Raw genomic sequence first — 27370 nt, forward strand, 5'->3', positions numbered from 1 at the left:
CATCCCCCTCACAGAGGCTGGCAAAGATTAGGCGGCGAAAGAAAAAGACAGGGGACGAGATGTTCGCTGAACTTATGGGGTGCTCCCGAGACGAGGCGGACCAGCAGAGCCAGTGGAGGGAGACCCTCTCTCTGTATCAGTGCTCACACAGCGAACGGGAGGAGAGGTGGCGTGAGGAAGACAAGCAGGCGACTCAAACACTGCTTGGACTAATGAGGGAGCAAACGGACATGCTCCTGCGTCTTGTGCATGTTATGCAGGACCTCAGGCAGGAGGACAGAGCCCCCCTGCAGTGTATCTGCAACCACCCTCCCCCGCCACAAAGTCCCATACCCCCCTCACCCAAAATAACCAGAAGGAGGGGCGCCAGAGGCCGTGTAAACTGTCACTGCACCCCAGCAGAGTGCTCAAGTACCCAAAAGCTCTCATGCCCTAAATTTTGAGAAGTCCTTTCCTTCCCACCTCACCCAAGCCCCCATCCCAGTTTCATCCCCTAACTGTCTAGTTGATAATAAAAAATACTTTTCTGTTAATTACTGTTTCCGTCATGTTCTTTTAGAGGAGACTGTGTTTGAAGGGGGGGAAGGGGGTTGGTAATTTGACAGGACAATCACCTTTACCAGGGTACAGACATGGGGGCAGGATCAGCAGCAGGTCACACACACACTGCTGTCAGTACGCACCCTGGTCGGTATGGGAGGTGGTTTGCAGGTTCTGTGTGGGTGGGGGGGTACGTGACTTTGTAGCGGGGGAGGGGAGTTACAGATCTCATGCAACGGTCCCTGTCCTGGACCACAGAGCCACGCAGCAGAGGAATCTGTATCCGTCCTCCCCCGCCAAAAGGCCACATAGCCCCCGCACACAGAGTCCCAAAAAGGAGGGATGGTAGGCTCCGTTGAAACATCCAGTCCGGCACTGCAGACCGCTCTGGGAGCAGGAGCCTGTCATTCCTCGAGTTTACAGGCGGTCTTTATATCACTGTACACCCTACCCAGCACAGTCCGTGTCCCGGTTTCAACCCTGTAACGCAAAGTCATCAATAAAGAAACCTTTGTAAAGTTACAGTGGAACATGTATTTTATTTTTAAACGTGTGTTGGAAGTTGGGGAAGCGGGGTGGGCGGGGTATGTAACTGCAGATGCTAGTCAACAGTCACTTGGTAAAGAAACAGGGGCAGGTTCAGCTTCTCTGTAAAGAAACTGAAAAGTCACAGGTCACACTGCTCGCTGCTCGCTGGTACTTGAAGAGTTCCTTGTCGCAGTGCAAGGCGCCTGCTCAGAGCTTCACGAGCCAGGGCATTAGCGGGTAGGCTGGGTCCCCGACGATCACTATAGGCATCTGCACATCCCCAAGACTTATTTTGTGGTCCGGGAAGAAACTACCTTCCTGCAGGCGTCTAAACAGACCACAGTTCCTGAAAACACGCACGTCATGAACTTTGCCTGGCCACTCGACGTTGATGTTGGTAAAACGTCCCCCATGGTCCACCAGTGCTCGCAGCACCATTGAAATGTAGCCCTATTTCTCAGCAGCTGACTGTGGAAGAGGTGGACGATAAGGTGCGAGGAGTTGACAACGGCCATAACTGCAGCGGGATCCGTGCTCAAAGTGCTGTGGCGCCCGCGCTGTCACTGAGCAGAAAAGTGCACGAACAGATTGCCCGCAGGCGCTTTCAGGGAGGGAGGGAGGGCGTGATTGACAGTTCAATGATGACAGTTACCCAAACCACCCTCGACACATTTTCCCCCCCAGCATGCATTGAGGGGAAATCCCAGAATTCCAATGGGCAGCGGGGAGTGCGGGAACTGTGGGATAGCTTCCCACAGTGCACCGCTTCCAAAGTTGACGCTGACCCCGTTACTGTGGACTCGCACAGTCGAACTAGTGTATTTAGTGTGGATACACAACTTCGACTTCATAAGGTCGATTCCACAAATTCGAATTAAGTTGATTCGAAATAGTCTTGTAGTGTAGACATACCCTAAGATTTTTCACTATATTGGACTCTGTTTTTTTTTTACATACAGTACCATTCCCCCACCAGTGTAACCTACTCTGTCATTCCTATATATTTTGTACACTGGTGTACAATTGATTATCATCATTTAACCAAGTTTCTTTTATGCCTATTGTATCAATATCCTTATTTAATTCCAGGAACTCAAGTTCACCCATCTTAGGCCTGATCTACACTACACAGTTAAGTCGATATAAGGCAGTTTACGTCGACCTAATTATGTCAGTGTGCACACTACAGCTTTATCCCAATGATACAAGTGCCCTATTAAACCAACACCATATGTCAGTGTAGTTAGGGAGATGCAGTGTCTGTATAGACACTGAGTTACTTATATGGGCTATTGGCTGTCTTGTGGAGCCCTGAAATTGACAAGAAAGCTGGACAGCTAGAGCCCAGCTGCCTCCAGCTTCCCACTTCCAGATGGGCTGTATCCCTGGGCTCCCCATTCAGGGACCCGAGAAACCTGGGTGACTGCCCCCCACTCCTGGCGCACGCTAGTGACAGAAGGAGAGTAGCAATTACTGTGATGGCTGTAAGTCAATCTAATGTAGTCCGACTTAAGTTTGTAGTGTAGACATGCCCACAGTATTTTAACTTCTTGCATTTGTATACATGCAGTTACAAAATTTGTCAGTGGTTAGTTGTCTGAGTTCATGTGATGTAATTGAATGGACACTTTTGTTTGACTGTTTCTCTTCAGCTCCTACCTGTACTTTATCAGCTTCTATGCTTTGCTTTTTACTAGGATATAGCGTATCCCCTTTAATAAATCCTCCTCTAATTAGGGATGTGTCAATCCAAACTGTGTGCTCCTCTACACCCAACAGCTTTTCCCCAGCCTTTAGTTTAAAAACTCCTTTACAGCCTTTTTAATTTTACATGCCAACCATCTGTTGGGAATATGGATTTCTTTTCTAAGCCAATGTGCAGTGATGCACATATTTAAAGCCGCCACTTGGAATCTCAACCTGTGTTTTCTTTGTTTTGCTTGAGTTTCCAGGGCTTTTCTTCCAACATATGTGCTGTACAAAGACACTCCCTTTAGTACCCCTTTCAATGAATGTTTCAGCACCAGACAACTACCTGATATGGGAGCATTGAAGTGGCTAGCTCCATCAGACTCTTCATGGATGAAATTCACTCCACCACAGAAGGCCCCAGTAGTCAGACTTTACATAAGAGGAGCGTGAAGAGGTGGGAGAGCAGAGGCTTGTGAATAAGAATCTTGGAGCTTCTATTCCATCTGTTTCATACCACTTCATTCCTCATCCCAGCAGTCTTTCTGCTGCCAGTGGTAGCCTACACTTTGTGAATTTTTTTGAGGCTCCATCTAGGTTAAATAATAAAACAAAGCATTTACACTGCATTTTTCTCAAGTGCTTTCAGAGGTTAAGTATCACTATCCCCTTGCTATAGTTGGAGAAACTATGGCACAAAGAGTTCAGATAGTGAGTACATTGCAGTGCTGGAAACAAAACTGCTGCTCTGTCTTTTTATTGAGTTTCTACAGCACCTACCACACTCAGGTCTTGCCCCATGGCTAGAGCTCCTAGGTGCAGCCACACTATAAATTATAATAATGTGAACTGTACACATAAAATATTATTATGTAGTTATAACCATGGTCATTTTACATGACATCTCTATACATAGTATAAGCCTTCCAATGCACAGAAACACCTGTGGTTGCTGTGTTACAATCCAGTTATTAATCTAGAATTTTTGATGATTGTATTAATTTTTGCCCTGTTTTAAATATTTTCTCACGCTATCTACAAATTGTATTTTGTGTGAACTTTGAGACACTGATTTCAATTTAGATAGATCAGCCCCCACAGAACATGAGACTCATTTCTCAGACAAAATATCTGTAGCAAAGTACATGGCCGGTAATAACAAAAAAAAGAAAAAAAAAGCCACCACATTGTACAAAACTAATAAGACAGGGCTGCCAATACGTAGCTTGTAAGTAAAGAAAGCATACCTTATCTGCAGCATCAAAGCTTGAAATCCATTAGTATGCTAGGCACTCACAGCACCAAACTAAGCACGAGTTAGCATATGATATGTACCCACAGGTGACTGGTTAATACAATTTCCTTCATTTTCAATCAAGGCATATTCAGTTTAATTTAGATAGCACTTTCTTTGCTGCCACAAGGGCTTGTGTCAAGCTTATACAGGATGCAGCCGGCAATATTAGCATAGATATTAAGTCACTCATTACAAGTGTGACAAGATCAGAGAACGCAAGACACTGTACCGACCCTGTTCACGGGAAAAGCTGTGTTGAACCTGAACCAAAACTGTGTCCCTGCAGCTGAAGACATAATAGGTACTAACTGCAACTATCACCACAGAAAAGCTTAATTTAAATGCATCACGTGCAGTGGTGCTGCATTTACTTTTAGGGCCAAGTTATTGTTCCATAAAAAGCTTTAAACGTTGAATCACATTAGATGCCTATATACCTCTGTATCAAAAGAAAAACCAGAAAATGAGGCTCATCCTTGCCCATTTCAGATCTTCTTCACCTAAAATATGTCATAAATTATTATTTGTATTATGGTGGCATCAAGAGGCCCCAGCTGAGACTGGGGCCAGCTAGGTAATGCATTTTACCTGTGGTAAATACCGTTACTGAGAGACAATGGCTGCCTCAAAGAGCTTACAGTCTAACTAGATAAGACAGAAAAATGGTGGGAGGGGAAACAGAGAGACAGAGCGAAGGAGTGTATGACGGGATCCCCCCAGTGTGACACCTGGAACTGGGGCACCACTGAGCCTCCTGACCCACCAGCTTGGTTTCCTTTTACACTGTACTGCTGTGACCAGCCTGCCAAGCCCTCTCCCAGGACTTCAGTCTGCACCTTCACTAGCACACATACAGGTAGGGACGACCCCAGCTGCAGAAACATACAGATGCTGTGATCAGCTCTGCATGGGAAAGCTTCAGCTAAGGAACTGCCCAGTTACTCAAATGCACACTCCTGCTGTATACAGTAAACCCAAAATTATACCGTCTTGTGCTGCACAGAGAACTGTACAGCATAAACTCGTGAATTCTCCCCCTTCATCAATGTGTAGAGGAATATACACAGCTTTCTGCCCCCAGTTATGACTCCCACACACTGGTTTTAGACAAAGCAAACATAAGTTTAACAACTACAAGAGATAGAAGTTAAGTGATTATAAGCAAACAGATCAAAGTAGATTACCTAGCAAATAGACAAAAATCCAGTCCAAGAATAATATACTAAAGAGATTGGAGATGAGCAGCAAATTCTCACCCCATCTCACGATTTAAGATGGTTGCAGGGATTTTTAAGGGGCCAGCTGCCCTTCCTTGCAGCTTAAAACCCCAGCTATTCCGTTCACAGGCTAGAAATCCCTCTAGCCTTTCCCCCAGTTCAGTCCTTTCCCCCAGGTGTTTCCAAGAGTCTTCTTTGGGTGGGGAGTCAGTGAAGAATCATGATGATGTCACTTTTCTTCCTTAAATAGCATTTGCATATGGCGGGAACCCTTTGTCTCCAAGCTTGGTTCCCATGCCCGGTCAGTGGAAAAACACTTGTATTAAAAGATAGAGTCCAGTACCAGGTCACTTGGTCACATGTCCCTGTAGGGTCACAGCAGCCATGACTCCGAGGCTGTTTGTAGCATCCTCAAGAAAGCTCCCCAGGAAGGCTTCCCAGTGGGAGATTAGCTTCTTCTAAGACCTATTGTTCTCCCTAATAGCCCTTCCCAACAGCCATCAAGACTGACAATCTTTTGCCTAGCAGGTGTTCCCCAGGTGTAAACACATTTGTATTAGATACATAGACAATATTCCTAATTTCAGATACCAAAATGATACATGCATACAAATAGGATAATCATATTCAATAAATCATAACCTTTTCAATGATATTTCACATGCCTTATCTTGCCCAAAATACATCATAATTCATAGAATCATAGGACTGGAAGGGACCTTGAGAGGTCATCTAGTTCAGTCCCTGCACTCATGGCAGGACTACGTATTATGTAGACCATATTATCTATGCCATATTCATATCATAATATTACTATGGAGAATATGGGGTGTAATGCCATAAAGTGACTTACCCAAAGTCAGGCAGCAGGTCAGGGTCAAAGCAAAGAATAGAATTCAGTTTACCTGTGCCCCACCCCAGTACCCTAGCCACTAGCCCATGCTGCCCCATTCCCAAAATAATCATCTCCTCCTGTTCATTTTACTTAGTAATATGTACACTGTCAATCCAACTTTCTCAAGCTATGCTTCTCCTTCCCCTGCATGTTTGTCAAAGAATGAATATCCTGTGTTAAATCTGACAAAATGAAAGTTTTATGGAGTATTTGCTCAGCTTCTGTGGACTAATATGACAAAACACATTGTATGCCTGTGCATAGTAGAACACTGATTGAGAGTTAAAGGTAAAATTTTCAAAAAAAACCAAGTGACTTAGATCCCTGACTCAGTGCTTTAGAATATTTTATACTGGACTTTTGCTTCGCTCCTGCTGCTCTGTTGGATGGCAGGCACTTTCTGTACCCAAAATAGTAGTGATAGTTTTGCAGGAGGCAGCAATCAGAACAGGTGGTTCCTCAAAGAAGGAGCTAAAGAGGAGTGGCCAACCATCACCACCACAAAGACGGGTAGGAGATTCACTGGCTGCCCTCAGGTTCCAAAAGCTTCTCAGGGGTAAGGTTATCTGGCTGAAATCTAAGGTAAATTAAGAGATTGCAGGGATTGTACAGGGATAGGTACAGGGAACTGGCTGGCAGGGAGCATCTACATTTGTTTACTCTCATGACTTTAGTGCAAGTCTCATGATATTTAGTGTTTTACTTTATGTTCCAACACCTGGAGACAAGTGATTATGTGTGAATCACTGCATCCATTATATATATATATATATATATATATATATATACACACATACACACATACTTGCAGAGAAAAGCTTTAAATTGTGACCTGAGAGCACCCTAAAGACTCAAAAACCAGAAAGCAAAGAAAAAGAACTCAAAATGTATTTTTTTCAAGATCTCATTCTTTTAACACCGATCACTTGATTTTGGGGAGCTGACTCATTTTTTTTAATGTTTGGGGTTGGCAATATCACATCCGTGTGGAGGGCTGGGTGTGGACAATCTACAGAAGAATTAGACAAGTCTGTGAATGCTCCTGTGCTTGGGCTGGTGTTTGTGGCTTGCACAAGAAGCTGGACATACCCTGGCTTGCGATGGATCCAAAGTTCTAGGCCAAAGTTTTGCACCACCCTAGTAGTTACATGTTTAGAATCAGATATGGTCCCTTTATGTCTGAAATTGTATGATACTCGGTTTTGTTTGTTTTACTTCTGAAAATTCCAAAGGCCAAGACTTTCAAATATAGGAACCTAAAGTTAAACTCCCACCCTTATATTTAGGCCCTAAATTAAGGTGAGAACTCAGACACTAAGGCATCTAAACTTAGTGAACGGCGTTGAAAAGTTAGCCCTGTTTTGCTGAAATTCACGCATGAGGTCTATGACAGAGCCAGGAACAGATACCAGACCTTTCTTCCTGCTCTGCGTCCTATCCACAAGACTGTCCTTCCTATGATCTGGGGTGGGGTGGAAACAGGTTTAGTGAGTTTCACTCCTGATCCCCGGAAGGGCCAGTTATCTGCTCCCAAACACAGAACTGCTCACATTCCATAAAACATTTGATTAAATATATTATTGATATTCAACTCTGCCAGCTCAGCTTCTTGAGTCGGAAAGTCTATTCCATCTATTCATCAGTCTCTTTATTAATTAGGACATCCAACATACTGGGCTCTTTTTACAATCTGGCAGCTTATGTGGTGCCTGCCACTATGGTACTTTGCAAAACCTGACCCCATTTGTGGGTTCTGCACTCTTTTGAAAATGCAGCCAACACAGAGTGAATTATGCTTCACCTGGGCTGCAGCTCCATTCACAAAGGCCCATTGTGAGATGTTATGGATCCTCTGCACCAGCATGCATTTCACTCATTACGAACATTGAAAACCACATTACACATTTTTTTCATGATTGGACACACACATTTTTTCTAGTGGAATAAAATACAGTATTTGAAATGTCAGCTATTTCTTCACATCTTCCTGTCTTGTCTTTGATACAGATTTTCCCCACAAAGATAACTTTTGCCAGGCTATTTATTTGTGCTCCCTTCATGTCCAATGTCTAATAATAAGTGGTTCTAAGACTTTGCCTTCAAGCTTTTACATATGACACTTTTCATATAAATATCACTATGTATCTGTCATGACATCTAAGTGTTACCATAAATGTCATTTATAATATTTCACAGTTGTTAAATGGAAGAAAGCACACCGCCTTCCACTTAAAATTCCTTTCTGTTTGTTTCAGCATCTGCTTTCATACACCATAAAGAAGGCCTTTTTGAAAGCTATAGAACATCAGAAAAAATTTCTTTAACACAAATTGAATAATTCTGTAGAAGTTATTAATTAATTCAGAAGCACTTGTCTTCTTGCGAAGTGTAAAATGCACTAACTGTAGTTCCATGTCAACTGCATCCAGTCACTCATTAACTGTGGGATTCACAGATTTGTGGTACATTACATTAATAAGGCCAAAGAAATGCCCCCCACCTATGACCTATTTTAAAGTATTAGGATATATACTATAGGTAAGGACGGTAAAGCAACGGAATGTGGCATTACCTGGTGAGTGGTTGAACCAGGTAATAAATCTCCAAGCCTTAATCCTTTCAAGGCCCTTTCCTCAGGACTTATTTGATTATCCACAAAACAATCACAAACAAAAAAGCAAATCAGCTGGAAAACACTGGGCTTTCCCCACTTTAAGTACCCATGAGGTGAGAAAGCACACCACTGTTAGCTCCCCTTTCAGCCCAGAGTTGGAGAAGTAGCCAAATGACATAATTAACCGGTAAACCCTTTAATCCAGTTGATATAAATTAGATAGAGCTCAGTAAATGATAATAATACCCTTGTTTAACAATTAGCCCTTATTTAAATCATTACCCCAGGCTCCTATAAGTACCAGGGAAACATTATTAATTTCCATGCTTTATCCTAGGTTCAGTTACATTTTTCTTTTCTTTCCCAGACAGATGGCCTGCTTCTCTCCTAGTACTAGGGGGATTGTTTTCTCTGTCGCAGCTCTCCAGAGGTATGAATTTGGAACTGCAAGGTGATAGCTCTGGCTGTAGTTATAATCCTTTTTTCCTCTTTCTCGGTGAGTTCCTTCAGAAATCAATTTGTTTTGACAGATAATTACTTTGGTCAAGTGGTGTTTCGTGCCCTTGTCTTTTCCTGCTGGATGCTTAATTCACTTGTCAGTTAAAACAATTGGATGTGCTCTTGTCCCCTTCTTCCATCTTGATGGAAGGGTGTCAGCTTGCCATTTTTTTGTTTCTTTCTAATCTCACCTGACTTACTATTCTTTGTTGTCAATTGCAGTAAGGAATAGGCAGATCTGCCCAGTCAAGGATGACCAGCTTCCTCCTCTTTACATTCTCACAGGACATTGGGGGACTTGGTATTTCTTTTGTCATCCCTAAACAATTCAACATTACTAGTCTCCACCACAAACTTTGCTACCCAGCTCCATCCAACCAATGGAGACAGTAAACCCCTAGATTTCCAAAGCCAGATGTCATACTCTAGATTCCGCATTGCTTCCTTGGGCAAGTGCACAAACCAAGACAAAATCAAGAGCTGATAGCGTTGTACCCATCCACAGTCATAGCACAGAAATTGTTGTGTATTTCTTCTGGAACTGTGTGTGTGTTCCAAGAGTCCATGGGCCAGGTTAAGAAGGATCAGGAAGGGAGCCTGAAGAATACAATCCTGTCTGGTGAAAAATAAACCAACACCACCAGCACAACATTACACTTCATAGGAAGGTGGAGAAATAAAAGATTCCTGAAGCTAAATTTCCCTGTAAACCAAGACCTTGAAATTATGATCGCCAGCATGACATTTCCAGCTAGTACACTTGCCTGTAAGGATCTGCTAAGGCATAATGCACCTCCTTACCCGCTTTTGCTGACTACCTGGATCACAGGTAGCAGCAGGGTGAAAAAAGCAGACTCCATGTAGTGCTATGTCTTCCGCTGTGCAAGGTAGCATCAGCTGGGGAATGGAAGGAACCTTAGCTCTGTCTCCCCGTGTGATAGCTAGCGCAGCTGCACCACTACACCAGGGGGAAGTACATATTACAACCGTGTTCCGTCTGTATATATGTAAATAGCCAATAGAAAGGGTCCCAGTAGATAGCACTCAAGAAATATGTAGCTTAGTTTCTGGGTTAATAGGACCAATAAAACTTCTTGTTATCTACCGCAAATAGTTTCCAGTTACTGGTTACATCAACTTTTAACAGTACATGGCACCAAGTATAGACCGAGAACAAGTTACTTCCCCTTCAGAAAAAAGTGGTACCCAGAATGAAGACTTTAATTCCAAGAGTCACAGTCTGCATTCCAGACTGTTGTAGGGACAGTACAAAAACCCACAACCACTTGCTTTGAGCGCTTGACAGTACTATCATTAAGGCCTGTGTTTTCACTGTGGTTTTCAAGTGTTCCCCATGGTTCTTTTCAAGCAACCTCTCTCTCCCTCTCTCTCAATTTATTTTTGTAGGGTCCACCAGTAGGTCTTAATAGAACCCCTAATAGATACAATGTATCTTTCTTTCACACTGCAGTAGTATAAGAAAATATTGCCAAGAGTGCTTTAAAAAGTGTACCATAGTCATAGCTAAGACTTGTATAATAAATTTTAAAATGTTCATCATATAACTTATTTGATGAATTAACCATTAATCACTAAGTTAATTATCAAATACTGTTCTACAAGATATAGAGTTGCTGAATATAGAATATGATTAAACCAGCTGAATAGTAAGTATGTTGAATAACATTCAACCAACTCCATTCATAGGCAACTTAGAGATACTGTATCAGAAAGAGAGAAGGGTGGGGAGATCCTATGTCCCATTGGAACTATACAGGGAGAATGTTGACTTCTGAGTCATACTACTGCTCAGCATTGTGCTGTATGTAGCTGGTTAAAGCTCGGTGGCCAGAAATGAAGTTTTGCTGACTGGAGCTACATTTTTAATACCAATTCAGGTAACAAAGATTACACTTCAATTATGGGTGATAGGAGAGAAATAAAGAGGAAAGAAGCTTCCTTCCACTGCAAGAAAAGCTAGATCATCCTGTACCTTTTCAAATTCCACAGATAGCAGTATATTCCACTCCAGCCAGCGCTACACTGAGATCATCTGAGTACCTACTATCAGCTCGTCCAAAATGCTTGTATGAGAAGTTCAGACACTGTTACTGTAACACTTTGAGGAAGCATTTCTCAGTATTTTATCAATAACCATAACAAATTATGAACAGAAAATGCTTTCCCAAATAAATTATGTTAAAAGATGCTACAGAGACATTTTCAAATAAATACAATGTACATCATAAAAATACTGAGGTACAGAGAAATTAAGGCCACTAATTATAATTCTGTCTCCATTTTTGGTAACCCAGCTCTAATAATTGGCATCCTTGCCCATGTAGTGCCACAGTATCCTCTTTAGTGGATATACGCTGATGTCCAGCACTGTAACTGGTGTTTCTATTTCATGAGCATACCTGACACCAGATTAGAAGAGGCCTCTAGTGTGTCAGAAGAAGCCAGATGTTGCTAGAGTCAGTTTGCTACTAACATGTTAATAATCTGTCCCAGGTTTGAAATAGAAGGTAACTAGCTAGGTTATTTGACAACAGATCAATCATTGTGTGTTTCAAGTTTTTAAGTAGATGTTTAATCTAGGGGATTATTTTATTTATTTTATTTTTAATTTCAATGGGTTTTAGGTGACTGATCTGTTTAGGAGCCATTGAAAATTCCACTAGGTGCCTATCTGCATTTTTAAGTACCTAAAAAAAAAAAAGTACCTCTGGCCCTTAAAAGCCTAATCTCATTGAAAGTCAATGGGATTTAAGCTCCTAAAGCCCAGATCCTTAACAATTTATGTGGTTATATGTATCTGTAGGCACCTAATTCCACTGTTGAGGCACCACTGACATTTTCAAAGCCACTCCTCAGCTGCTGCCTAACCCCATCAACACTAAGTCTCCATGGTACCTAAGTTTCCACAGGCAGGTATTTGCAAAGCCAACCTTGATGCTGACCAACAGCTAACAAGCTACTTGCAGCCCAAGCTTAAGCTCAAACCCTGAAGGCTCCCAAGCAGGATTCTCAAAGTAGGTGGCGGAATGCTTGTCTCACCTGCGGGGCACTTTCTTGTAGGCCTGCTCTGCATACAACTAACACCTGTTAGCTGCAGATCTTGCAGCAAGGTGGTAGGATGCAAGCCACTGATAAGTGAGGAAGTAGCACAGCACCCTCACAAAAGGCAATATAGGATGAGCATGAAACAAGTATTGAGAAGGAGCAGGGGAGACAGAGATGGCTTCAGATGCAAGGGCATGGGCTGCCTAAGCAGCTGACTAGGCTTGGATGCCTAAGTCCAGGAGAGGATTCATAGCTGAGGATATTGAAGAGTGGGAGGTGCCTATCTCTGGCCCATCAGCCAACCACACCAGGTCAGCCACTTATGTTCTCAAGCCCCTCTCCTTGACATTTCACTGCTGGTTAGTTTAGGTGAGTCCCTGATCAGCTGGCCTGCTTCTGAAAATCACTTTCTTAAGCACCTACCTCACCCCAGACCTTGTATGGAGAGCCTGGGAGCCTAATCTGGGAATGAAATTTCCACCAGTTGGCCACTTAAGGATTAGGCACTGTAATGCTAAGCAGAGAAATGCCTATGTATTTTTTTTTAAATCTGGGCCCTAAGTGACTTAAGCACTTTAAAAAAGTTTACTCTAAAAAATAAATAACTAATTACAATAATTATTATTAATAGTGACAATGTGAACCAATGGTGCAAATAAGTTAGCTGTTCTGTTTCATGATTTCTGCATAATTTCCCAGACCTTTTGGGATTTAGGTTAATAAAAGCAGGCAAAAATTTAAAAAAAAGTAAAAGTGCATGAAGCGTAACCCTTCAAAGCAAACACATTAGGGCATTTCATTTCTGCTGCTTATTCTTTCATTTATATTTATTATTTATTATGGGACTTTTCAAAGGAAAATAAAGCTCAATAAAAGGTTTAAAATAAATAATTCTTATCCGCTCTTCATCTCTGCAGAAGCAGTCTTGGCTAGGACCTCAGAGCTTTGCCGGGAATGTGAGAGTATTTTGCAGATAAGCATTTGATTTTTGTTGTTGTTGCTCATTTGCTGATACTTAGTCCAATGTTTGGGCTGCAACACCCTACTTAACCCACAAGATTTTATCACTATTCAAAAAATAATTAGATGTGTATTTGGATAATGAAACCACCACAACTGCATAGATAGGATTAAAGTGTGAATGCACAGAGGCTTTCTTCAAAGAACAATTGTTACTGATAAGTAATCTTTCCTTGTAAATGACACTGGGCTGCAGCCTGCACCCCGAACCTCTCCTGCACCCCACACCCCAACTCCCTGCCCTGAACCCCCTGCTGCACCCTGCCTACACTCCAATCCCCTGCTGCACCCCGCATCCCTCCTGCACTCCAACCCCCTGCCCTGAGCCCCCTGCCACACTCCTCCCTGCACCCTGCCCTGAGCCCCCTCCCACACCCCAACCCCTTGCCCTGAGCCCCTTCCTGCACACCGCACCCCCTCCCACACTCCGCACTCCCTCCCACCCCTCAACCCCCTGCCTCAGCCCTACATTCATGGCCCTGCATGCAATTTCCCCACCCAGATGTGGCCCTCAGGCCAAAAAGTTTTCCCACCCCTGGTGTAGACGCAGCTTATGCCAATGGAAGGGTTTTTCCCATCACCACCTTCCCAAGCAATGGTAGCTAGGTTGACGGAAGCATTCTTCCATCAGACTAGGTATGTCTACACCAGGTCAGCAAAGCTACAGCACTCAGGGGTGTGGATTTTAAGTGTAGACAAGGCCTCACATGCCTAAGGACTTTAGATGCATACTGGATTAGGCGGCAGCTGAACAGGGGGTTTTGTGAATGCCACCGTTGCCTAAATATTGGACTTAGGTGCTTAAAGTGGCCCTTGTGAATCCCACTCTAAATGTTTTGACCAATGTTTATATAAACACAGAATATAAATAAGTACCATTATACCAACTAGAGTTATCTTATCTTATACATAATATACAGGGATCTCCTCAAGTACTATAGGGTGCAATAAATTGCCAACTTCTCAATGAGTTAGTAGTAAATAACAATAGACAAGAAGAAGCCACGTGCTACTATGCTTTGAGTGAAGAGTCTAATCTATCATGGACATTAAAGACCTCATTATATGTAATTAGAGAGAGACAATTATTTGTTAAACTTTTCCAAATGTTCCACAGAATTAAGATAAGCTTGAGCTAAGGATTTAGGGTATCGGTTCCATGGGCAAATTTGGGAGAACTTCAGCTGCAATATTAATAAAATTTCAATCCACAGTAAATTTAGAGCTGGAGCACCCATGAACAAAATTGGGTGGGTGCTTAGCACCCACCGGCAGTCAGCGTCCTCCCTCCCCACCCAGGGCCTTCCGCCAGCCGCAATCAGCTGTTCTGCTGTGTTCAGGAGGTGCTGGGGTGGGAGGGGGTGGAACTGAGTGCGAAGAGATGGGGTGGGGTATGCGGGATAGTATGGAGTGGGGGGGGCTTGGGGTGGAGCATGGTTGGGAAGAGGCAGGGATAGGGGCTTAGGGGAAGGGTTGGAGTAGAGGCGGAGCCCGGGGCAGAGTGGCGGTTGAGCAGCCCTGGGGCGAGGAGGAAGCCAGTGCCTGTGGTGCAACAAATATGCCACTTGCTTCCATCAGATTGCTGATGTTGCTTGTGTGTTATACCCCTTTCTCCCCCCTCTGTCTGTCTAGTCTATTTAGGGTACATCCACTCAGCTGGATTTAAATGGACAAGGCCCAATGGATCTCAGAGCTCAAACTCCAACAGGAACATCTATATTGCTATTTTTAGCCACATAACACAACCCACGTGAGCCTGAATCAGTTGTCCTGGTGTCTGAGACTTTTTTCTTTCACAGCACAGACATACCTGAGTTGAAAAAGGCCAGATATAGGGTAGCTTGCAGCATGCTCCAGCTCATACACTAACAAATGCAAAATACATGATTTGACCACAAAACAGATAAACTACAAGCTCTTGCTGATAAACATGACTCCAAAGATTTTTATGATGCGGTCAAAGCTGTGTACTGCCCTATCCAGTTGGCCTTGACACTGCTAACAAGTTCTGATGATGAATCTCTCATCACAGACTGCACAGCCATCCATCAATGTGGGCATGAACATTATAGTAAACTACTTAATTATTGATCTACTGTTTCTGATGAGTCTCTGGGTAGTGTCTGCAAATTGCCCACATCTAACGCACTTGCTGATCCACCTACATGAGTAAGGTGCAGAAGACCATGTAATGAAAAATAACAAATCTCCTGGTCCTGATGCCATTCTTGATGAAGTTTTCAAACATGGAGGAAATATTCTCATTGGCAAAAGTTTTCAGTTTTAATTTTTTCTCATGTCTGGCTTCAAGAAATCTTATAACAAAAGTGAAAAATGCCAACATTGTTACTGTCTATAAATGTAAAAGCTCAAAGAGGGATTGAGATAACTACCAGTCTCTCTCTTTTCTTTCTGTGGCCAGCAGATCTTGCATGGATCCTCCTGATCTGATTTCTGACCCAAATCATCAGACCCCAGGACAACGTTCTATCTGAGTCACCTTGTGGCTTTTGTGCTCAACGGAGTGGTGTTGACATGTTTGTCATTATTTGACAATTACAGGAAAAGTCTTGTGAACAGAACCAATATCAACAGTATAGCATGTTTCTCGATCTAACCAAGGCTTTCAACACAGTCAACCACACTGCCCTCTGGAAATTGCTCACTAAATTTGAATGTATAAACCAGTTTATTAGCATTGTCTGGCAATTCCATGAAGGCATGGCTGGAAGAGTTAGCAGATCTAACAGACCCATTTCCAATTGCAAACAGGGTGAAGCAAGGATGTGTCCTCATTCCTCACCTTTTTGGTCTATTCTTTGCTCTGATGGTAGAGGAAGCCCTTTTTGGCTCTTCAAATGGCACCTTTATATTTTTTTCTGCATTGGTAAAATCTTCAGACTTTCCCGTCTATGTGTGACCACCAAGGTGACAGAAGTGTTGATCCAGTGCTCTACACTGATAGTTGTGCCATGATGGCACACTCTGAAGAACCACTACAAGATCTTACAAACTGTTTTGCTCTGGTAGCTCATAATTTTGGCCTCATCATCAGTCAAACAAAAAACAAGGTTATGTACCAGACAGCTCCTCAACTACCTTACCAAAACCCATTAATAAGCTTGGAGAAGGTACCACACTCCAAGCCACCAAACAATTTAATTATCTCAACTGCATTTTGAACAATGAAGCAACAGTTGATCACAAAGTGCGAATTAAGAAAGTCATTGCTGCATTTGGCTGCATCTATCACCAAATCTGGAAGCAACATGGAATCTGTCTGCAGAAAAAAATCAAAGTCTATAGTACTGTTGTCCTCATAACATTGCTCTGTGGGTGCAAAATGTGGACCTGTTATCAACAGCACATTTAAAAGCCTGATGGTTTCCATTTGCAACACCAATGACAATTGCAGGGTATCAAATGGTAGGACTGGATTTCCAGCATGGAAGTTCTGGAGAAATTTGGTTCAGTCAGCATTGAGATTCATTTGACCTCTGCCCAATGGAGATGGACTGGCCATGTAATTCATGCTCCTGAGACTCACCTATCAAAACAAGGCTTATATTCTGATTTCAGTTCTGAAAAAAAAAACCATTGAGAGATGAAATGCTCAAGGATACCCTGAAACAAAAGCTGCACAAAATAAATATTTCTGGCTCAACCTTTGAGCAACTGGCAATTGATTGCATTGCATGATGCCACATTGTAAGAGTGGGTGTCCATGATTTTGAGAGGAATCACATTGAACAGTTGGAAGCACAGCAGCAAGCACTAGAAACAACATGCAACTGAATCAACGCAAATGGCTCTTTGGCCAGTGTGGTAAATGTGTCTCTCCCCAAATTGGTCTATGGAGTTACGTGAAGACCCATTAGTACGAAATACAATTGTTGACATTGTCCTTGAAATTGAGGTGACTAACATCAGAGAGTAAGCTCTTTGCATCAGGGACCATCAACTATTCTGTATATGTGCCTAGCACAATGGTTGACCCTTAGCCACTACCTAATAAACATGTATTATTATTCAAAATAATATTAATGGTAAAGAAAACAAAATCCTGAAAGAATATCTTGCAATATTTAAATACACCCATTTATCTCTAACACTAGCAATGACTACTACTACCTGTCCTTTGATGACTGTCAGCAGAGGCTAGAGCATTATCACCTCCAAAAGGAAACAATTAAAAAAAAAGCAACAGTAAAACAAAGTGGGTGAAATTCTGGCCCCATTGAAGTGGGAATGATTTCACCGAGAAACACCAGGCAACCACATGGCTAAGAAGCACAGTACTGAATATAATATATATGTGTAACCCTTCTGCCAGGTGAAGCCAGCAGCAACAAGGGCTGGGTTCAGTATCTAGGGGTTCCTTTTCAACAATACAACACAAAACTGGCTCGAGCCCCCACCCAGTGACCTGGGACAATTACACACCATCCCCTGGGCACCTCTAAGAGGCAATACTTCCCCTCTCTCAAGCACAGAGTCTGAGTGAAGCAAAAACTTTTAATAAAAGAAGGGAATTAACTCACCATTAATTTGGGAAAACACCGCAACTAGGGCTCATAAACACAAACCATGAGCAAAAGACCCACCCCCAAGTAAGTTGGGCAGTGTCCTTTTCCCCTCTGGTCTTAAGTCCAGCAACCCAAAAGTCCCTTTAATGTGTCTGTCCCTTCTCTGTACCCCACTCACATTTTCTGTCCTTGGCCAGTGGAGCCCCAGAGGTCAGAGATTCATCTGCAGAGTTCACCTCCCACCCTGTGTGGAAGGCAGGAGGGGGTAAGGAGGCACCTTATACACTGCACTGCTTGGGAACTTGCTCGTTACCCCAACGGCTGATTGCCATGCCTCTGCGGGCCTCTGATCTGGCCCTCTCCACTAGCTTCTCTGCTGGCTGTTTGCCACACCTCTCCACCAGCCTCCTGCTGGCCGCTTGCCATGCTTCTCCATCAGCTTCTCTGATCACGCCTCTCCAGACTTCAGACTTCACGCCTCTCCACCAGCCACCCTGCTGGCCGCTTGCCACACCTCTCTGCCAGCTGCCCTGCTGGTTACGCCTCTCCACCAGCTGCCCTGCTTGCTACTTGCCACACCTCTCCACCAGCTGCCCGCTCACCAAGATGTCTCCAGAGCCCCCCCACACACACACTTAACACAGCTCACAGTGATTTCAGCAGTTAGTTGGGGAGCATCGCTGCTAGTGCACACTGGGCAGTCTCTTGCAAAAGAGATACTGTCCCAAAGTAGATCTAATACTTAGACCTAGGTGTAGCATGGCGTGCACTCACCACCATGGCACTTCCTGCTTGTAGTCCAGGAATTAGATCATCCCAGCCTTGGAGCACCTCCTGCTGGCCGGTGTCTCTCCTGCTGTCGCTACTTGTCTTTTTCTCATCAATTTCCACCACTGTAGTTCAGGCCCCGCATCTCTCCCAGCCTGCAGTGCCCCTTATTCTGGGTACTGTCCCGTGGCAGTAGCACACTTGGGGTCCTCCCCTCCCCAGGGAACCCCAAACCCTAAATCCACCTCGCCTCAGTGACTCACTGCCAGTCTTCATCTAGCCCGTTCCCTCAGGGGCAAACTGCAGTCTGAAGTGGCCACTCATCATTGGGAACGGGGTTGGACCTGTTGCCTCTTACTCCCCTGGCTGCCTCCCCACAGCCCTAGTACCTCTTCCGGCCCTGACAGCAATGCCTCTGCCTGGGGCATGCCAGGCTGGAGCCCCCGAGCTCCTCCTGCCCTTCCCTAGCACTACGCTGTCCAAGATACCCTTTTCCTCTTTCAGGCAGCCAGGTCCATCTCTCTCCAAGGCTGAAGAAAGACTGACTGCCTTCTGGCCTTGCAGCCCTTCTCTAGGGCCCAGCCTACCCCTGATTGGCTGCCTCCCAACCTTTTCTGATTGGCTTTCCATCCCACCCCTCTCTAAGGGCTGACTTTTAATTCTTTCAGGGGCAGAGCAGGGTGACCACCCCACTACACTTGGTATCAGTGATTTCAGCTCTACAGCATGTAACAAGACTCTCAATTGAGTCTAAATTAGCTCTTTTATTATACCATGGAGAGAAGAGGGGTCAAATGGTGCCTAGGACCCTTAAACAGGGCCCACACCACCAGGTACATGTACCTATCCCAACCCTCTCTTCACTTATTGAGTTTTGGAACCCATGCCCCCTGCCTAGTGAGTGCTGTTTAGTTGAGGGTGACTCCCTCCATTGGGATATGCCAGGTACCTGCTGCCCTCAGTTCACACAACAAGGATAGCAATGCTTTATTACTCCTGCCCCAACAACAAGGAGACTAGTATCAGAGGGGTAGCTGTGTTAATCTGGATCTGTAAAAGCAGCAAAGAGTCCTGTGGCACCTTATAGACTAACAGACGTATTGGAGCATGAGCTTTCGTGGGTGAATACCCACTTCGTCGGATGCATGCATCTGATGAAGTGGGTATTCACCCACGAAAGCTCATGCTCCAATACGTCTGTTAGTCTATAAGATGCCACAGGACTCTTTGCAACAAGGAAACTGGGGATCCAACACCACCCACAAGTCATCATTTGGGCAAGCAGTCCCACCATGCTGAGCACATAGGGTGGATGCAAATGAGATCAGCTTCTGAGGGTGGGTGCAAACGAGATAAGCTTCTGAAATCTTTTTCCACAGCTAATCACTAGATGTCAAGGGAGAGCTCACCCAGACTCTGCTTACATATGTTAGAAATTACCTGTTGCACTAGTGTCTAATATGCAGGTTCTGAGATAAATTCTTCTCTCTGGGTCAGATTCTGATATCTTTATTCATAGAATCATAGATTATTAGGGTTGGAAGGGACCTCAGGAGGTCATCTAGTCCAACCCCCTGCTCAAAGCAGGACCAATCCCCAAATGGCCCCCTCAAGGATTGAACTCACAACCCTGGGTTTAGCAGACCAGTGCTCAAGCCACTGAGCAATCCAAAAGGCATCCTTCTTCCAGTCTTCCCATTGCCTCTCTGCTAATGCCATACTTCACAAGTAGTCCCACTGAAGTCACTTGAACAACTTCTCTGCTGGGGGAACTATAATGAAATTACTGAAGCCCAGAATATGTGCCCGCACAAATTCCTTACAACAGGAACGTAGAATCGTAGAAGATTATTGTTGGAAGAGATCTCAGGAGGTCATCTAGTCCAACCCTCTGCTCAAAGCAGGACCATCCCCAACTAAATCATCCCAGCAAGGGCTTTGTCAAACTGGGCCTTAAAAACCTCTAAGGATGGAGATTCCACCACCTCCCTAGGTAACCCATTCCAGTGCTTCACCACCCTCCTAGAGAAATAGTTTTTCCTAATATCCAATCTAGACCTCCCGCACTGCAACTGGAGACCATTTCTCCTTGTTCTGTCATCTGCCACCACTGAGAACAGCCTAGCTCTATCCTCTTTGGAACCCCCCTTCAGATAGTTGAAGGCTGCTGTTAAATCCCCCCTCATTCTTCTCCTCATAAATCATGTGCCCCAGCGCCCTAGTCATTTTCGTTGTCCTCTGCTGGATTCTCTCCAATTTGTTCACATCCTTTCTGCAATGGAGGGCTCAAAACTGGACGCAATACTTCAGATGTGGCCTCACTAGTGCCAAATAGAGGGGAATAATCACTTCCCTCGATCTGCTGGCAATGCTCCTACTAATGCAGCCCAATATGCTGTTAGCCTTCTTGGCAACAAGGGTACACTATTGAGTCATAGTCAGCTGATTGTCCGCTGTAATCCCCAGGTCCTTTTCTGCAGAACTGCCGCTTAGCCAGTTGGTCCCCAGCTTGTAGCAGTGCATGGGATTCTTCCATCCTAAGAGCAGGACTCTGCACTTGTCCTTCTTGAACCTCATCAGATTTCTTTTAGGCCAATCCTCCAATTTGTTTAGGTCACTCTGGACCCTATCCCTACCCTCTAGTGTATCTACCTCTCCCCCCAGCTTAGTGTCATCCACAAACTTGCTGAGGGTGCAATTCATCCCATCATCCAGATCATTAATGAAGATGTTGAACAAAACTGGTCCCAGGACAGACCCCTGAGGCACTCCGCTTGACATCGAGCCATTGATCACTACTCATTGAGTCTGACAATCTAGCCATGAGCAATACAATAGAAGAATAACATTAGCAGTTTCAAAGAAATGCCTAGAGCTCCTAGGTTGATTGGGTAGAAGAGGACATGTTAAAGTACTTGGACTGTACCCCCATTGGTTTCTAAACTCCACCTCGGAATGTGAAAGGCCTGCAGATTGTCATGACTGCAGAACAACAGCTGAACCCCAGCATTCCCCTCCTGGCTTCTACTTATTGGGCATATTGATGCACACAGCCAATAACTAGGATATGACTTTTTCTTTTATTTCTGCACTACAGCAGAAGGAGAAATGACAAACAATAATACTCCTCAAAGCTGAAGCAGAGCTAAAACACCTAAGGATGGAAGAGAAGGCAAATAAATTGTGCATCAGCATTCTCAAGGAATAAAGTGAACACTGATCGAAGTAGGGGAAATGGCCCTCCTGCGGAGACAAGGAGTAAAGGTGTAAGAGGACTGCATGCTCTTGCATAAACCATGCTGCTGCTGCCAATAATGAAAAAGTTTGAAAAACTGCAAAGTAACAACGCAGCCTGCCTCTTCCTATCCACATACATACAATGTATGAAAACTAACAGAAAGAAGCAGCACCAGTGACCTTTTCAGTAGTGTAGCTTACTTCCCACCCTGGAGCATTAACTTCAGAAGCTCTTATTCCATATTGTTGGAAAAGTTACACAAAGAGGTAATTGATGTCAGGGGCAGAACACTGCTCCATCCTTCAAACCTTCATGTTGTCTACTGCTTGCTTTGCACTCAGAAATGGAAGTGGAAGAGGAAGTATCAAGGACAGGACACTACTATTGCTGCTTTATCTGTAGTCTGAGTATTAGACTCGCTAGCTCTTGCTGCTGCATTGTCTTCCTGTTAGTGGCTTGGCTGTCTCCCTCCTGGGAGTGGGCTAAGGGGGAACAAAAGATCTGTCAAATTTTCCTTGTGGAGTTTCTACCACTTCATTCTGACTGAGGAGGGGCAGCGTTTGCTCTTGTGGAATGAGCCATGGGGCCCTCTTCAAGACAGTCCTGGGATCTCTGTGGAACCTGAGAGATCTGCTGGGATCATGGGACATATGCACAAAGAGGTGCCAGACCTATAACTCCTGTGACCACCTCACTCTCCTACTTCCTGTCAGCATGAGCCGGTGGAAAGATCCTGACATGCATTCTGCAACCCTTGGGGCCATCATTAAAGGGAGATGCCTATCACAAAGGGTGCTCCGCAAACAATAGAATACAGCTCCCAGCTATATAGTCTTTTGCAGATAATAATCTCTGTAGAGCCTACTCTGTCCTATCCTCCACCCACATGGACCTGCCCAGTCCTAATCTCCATCCTTCTCCCTGTTTGGATTCCAACATGATGGATCACCCTTTGCAGAGTTTGAGGTAAGGGATGTTCTGCTACAGAGGTGGATGACACAACTCTACTTCTTTAGGGATCTGAGACCAGAATGTCCCCTCTGTATGCAAATTGGAGGCAGAGGGCATGCTCTGGCTTTACAGTTTTGAGGGGTGGGAGAGCTTTTCCGGGAGTTCCCCAGTTTTATTCACTTTACCTTAAAGGATGAATCTATTGAACTTCTTTTCACTTGGGGAATTAGAACCAAAATGTAATGGCAGGTCTGCAGAGCTGAAAAGCTAGCACTTATGAATCCTTTGTGCCATCTATTATTATTTGACAGGGACAGATTAAATAAAAAAATATAAACAGTTCCAGAGTTCCCATGCTGTGTAAACTATTTGAAATCTTGAGGCTTGCCTTTCAGGACTAAAAATATGCCCACCCTCACAATTCCTCATCCAAACAATGTTTTGTTTTGTTGCTGATGTTCTTGGTTTAACTTTTGAACAGAATTAATATTATAATTTGCAAAGTAATACTTTAATTTGATAAAATAATGAACTTTCCAGAGGCCAAACAAAATTGTCATCTTGACAGAATGGTAATGCATTGATATCTGATTTCCTATTGCACCATTGCGCTTTAATATCTTGCAGATATCATAAACAAAAATATTGATGAACCACAGAAACACATCCAACACTCTATAACTTTTGATACATACTGTTATTTTCCTTAACATATGCCAAGAAACTGACCAATGCATATATTCAGAAACTGACTCACAATGGGTTGAGGATGTGTGAGAAAGCATATCAAAATAGCCATGTTCATAAGGAACAGATTTGGGAATAAAACATGGCTTAATTGTCTTTTTCATTACTACACTCAAGCAAATGGTAATTAGATGAACGCTTTGGAAAGATCCACTGGATTAGCATCTTCCATAATGCCATTATTCTTTCTTTTCCTAATGTACCATTTTTTTTTTTTTTTTGGTTTTAAAAGATCACCCCTCCCCCCATACTTTCCTAGTCCAGTGCTATAAATCCTTTTAAAATTATACTTATATTCATTCATTATACATTTATGTATTTTTAATGCCTTATTTTTGAGCTCAGAACCTTCGAAGGAAATATAACTTGAAGATACTAGTTGCTTTTGGACACATATCAATCAAAGACTCTTATAATATTATTATTTCCTTGATATTCATCAATATTTATTTAAAGAATATGTTTATCCTTTCTTTAACTGGATAGGTTTTTGCCAGAAGATGAAGAGCACTGTAAACATGTATTTTAATACCATCAGAACATTACATAGCTATACATATTTATTTATCAAGCCTTTTCAGATTCGGTTTTATCCTCACATACCATTAGTCTTGCTGTATCCTTTTTTCTTGAACACTCCACCATCATCCTTGATTTTATTTCATATTTGAAATATAATGGTATATAGCAGGAAGTCAAGCAGCACTTGCTAGTTAATCAAAGAGTCATTCCAAGCTGCTATAATAAAGGCCAAAATACCCACCTAAATCTCTTTCTGTTTGTGTGCATATCTCCATTCAAGGCAACATAGGCAGATAAAGTATACAATGATCTTACAATATTTGCACCGGATATATAACACTCTCCTGCTTTGTATATGTGCAGCTGGGAAAACTGCCTTGAAATTAAGCTCTGACTTGAGTATGAAATGATGTGTTGTGTTTTGTTTTGTTTTTAATCTGAAAAAAGAACATGATTAACACACGTTATTAAATGAGATTGTAAAGTAAGGTGCCATAGCAATGGATTAGTTCCTCAGCTGGTGTAAACTGATAAATCACTACATAAGATTGGCCATACTGGCCATGCTGGGTCAGGGCAATGGTCCATCTAGACGAGTATCTTGTCTTCCGAGAGTGGCCAATGCCAAGTGCGTCAGAGGGAATGAACAGAACAGGCAATCATGAAGTGATACATCCCTTATCATTCACTCCCAGCTTCTGGAAAAAAGAGGTTAGGGACACTGTCATACTCAGAGCATGGAGTTGCATCCGTGCCCATCCTGGCTAATAGCCATTGATGGACCTATCCTCTATTAATTTGTCTAGTATTTTTTTTAACGCTGTTATAGTCTTGGCCTTCACAACATCCTCTGGCAAATAGTTCCACAGGTTGACTGCATTGTGTGAAGAAATACTTCCTTTTGTTTTGTTTTAAACCCACTGCCTAATAATTTCATCGGATGACCCCTAGTTCTTGTGTTATTAACACTTCCTTATTTACTTTTTCCACACCAGTCATGATTTTATAGACCTCAAACATATTCTCCTTAGTCTTCTCTTTTCCAAGCTGAAAAGTTCCACTTTTATTAATCTTTCCTCATATGGAAGCGGTTCCATTCCCCTAATAATTTTTGTTGGACTTTCAGTACCTTTTTCCAATTGCAATATATCTTTTTTGAGATGGGGTGACCAAATCTGCATGCAGTATTCAAGATGTGGGTGTATCATGGATTTACATAGAGACAATATGGACTTCAACAGAGAAACACTAAGTTACATCAGTTGAGGAGTTGGCCCTATAGCTTTTATTAGTTAGCTCCTGATTTAATTAATCTTTTGGTGAATATTTTGTAATTTGTGTTTCTTTTATGTGCCAGCCACATCCTAGAAGGCTGAAGCCCTTCTCATTCTGCAGGAGCACACAAACCCTATTAATTACCATTTAAACAGTCCGTGATGTGTGTCTTTGTGTCACTGGTTGAATGTGTATGTGTAAATTCAAGATCACATGTGCCTGGAAGTGGGGGGAATGGAAGGATTTTTCCAAACCTACCTACTAGGGCAGTAGTGTATTTGAGATTAGCGCATGAAAGAACCCTGGTTTTACACGTGCTTGTAAATCAAACCAAATCTATTAACAACCTCATGGAAATGTGATACCAATCCTTGCAATGCATGACCTGCAAATGTTTATGTAAGTGTGTATTGTATTCCAGCTCTTGTGACTATTTCTGTGAGACCAATTGACTCTAGAACATAAGGAAGGGTGAAATTAAGCTTTAATCATATCAGCTATCCCAAATATCCACTCTTCTGACTCACATCCCCAGATTCTGGCCTCCTTTATACCCTACCCCTAGAGCCCTTCTTTCTGTTTCAGACAGAAACAAAATTACATGAAAATACCAAAATGTTTCTATTTGTTTTTTGTAACTGGCTATTTTTGTTTTAGTTCATTATGTTAAAATACAGTCAAAGTCAGTATTTACTGTCAGACCCAAATCCTCTCCTAAGTGCAAAAGCCTTGCTCGTGTATCCCCCTCCCTTCCCTGAATCCACCTCCAAATTTTTCCTAAAGTCCTGATATTGGGGCTGCAGGGAAGCTATGTTCCACAGTGTGGGGAGAACAGTAGAATACCATTATTTTCACTTAATTTCAGGACCTTCCTTCATCCTTACAATTTGCTTCTCAGTAGTTCATAATTACATATTTTAAAGGTATATTTAAAAGTATAGCAAATCTTTTGTGGAAAATGTTGTGAAGTGCTTTCTATTTAAGACCTGTTGTATGCCTTAAATGTAGGTTGACCTAGTTACATCGCTTAGGGGTATGAAAAAGTCACTACATTCTCAAGATTCTGAGAGACTTAGTTCAGCCAATCTAACCCATACTGCAAAATCGATGGAAAAATTCTTCCATTGACCTAGTTACCTCCTCTTGATGGGGTGGATTTACTACAGTGAGGGAGAAAAAAACCCTTCAGTGACTATAGCAAGTGTTTATGATACAGTGTGACAGCATCATAGCTGTAGCTGTTCTGCTGTACTGCATGCAGTGTAGGCATACTCTTATATAGGTAATTACTGCAGCTATTTACATGCTGAAGGTAAGGTTATCTTAACAACCCGAAGGGATAAAACTTTTTTTTTTTAATGAACGCTTAGATTCTGAAGAAAAATTCCTCTTAGTTCCTTTCCTACCCACAGAGAACAGCTTCATGTTCAACCCCCAGGTTATGAAATGACTGATCTAACATACTGGCCCATCTGTGTATGGCATAGTTCAACAAAGTTAATGAAATTCACCATTGGGCTACCATTATCAAATTCATTTACATTTCCCATCAGAGATAAACCCCAATGTATAGAATTAGCAATCATTTGAAAGCAATCTTTAAAAGTGAGATAGCTGTGTTCTATTTATAAAATGAACTTTGAAAGGCTGACTGTGGATTATGGTTTGCATAATCAGCCTAATGGCTTAAGAAGCACATTTACAATATAAAGAACCTAAAACATCTCTGATAAAACCTTGATTACTGATATAGTCTATGACAGAGATGACATCTGTTTTTGCTTGAGACTAAATGTATGATTTGGGCCCACAGATAAAGAAAGCTACTGAGAGTTCCAAGAGACGCGATAATTACATTCAGATTATTTGGGAGTTCTTTAATATATTAAAGCTGATGTTGAGACAACTTCTGGAAAAAAAGAAAATATTGGCCTGTTTCCTTCATTGTCAGATAGATGTCTGAAGAATTCATTTTCTCC

Source organism: Mauremys mutica, chromosome 2, assembly GCF_020497125.1.
Source record: "Mauremys mutica isolate MM-2020 ecotype Southern chromosome 2, ASM2049712v1, whole genome shotgun sequence".
In the NCBI taxonomy this organism is placed as follows: Eukaryota; Metazoa; Chordata; order Testudines; family Geoemydidae; genus Mauremys; species Mauremys mutica.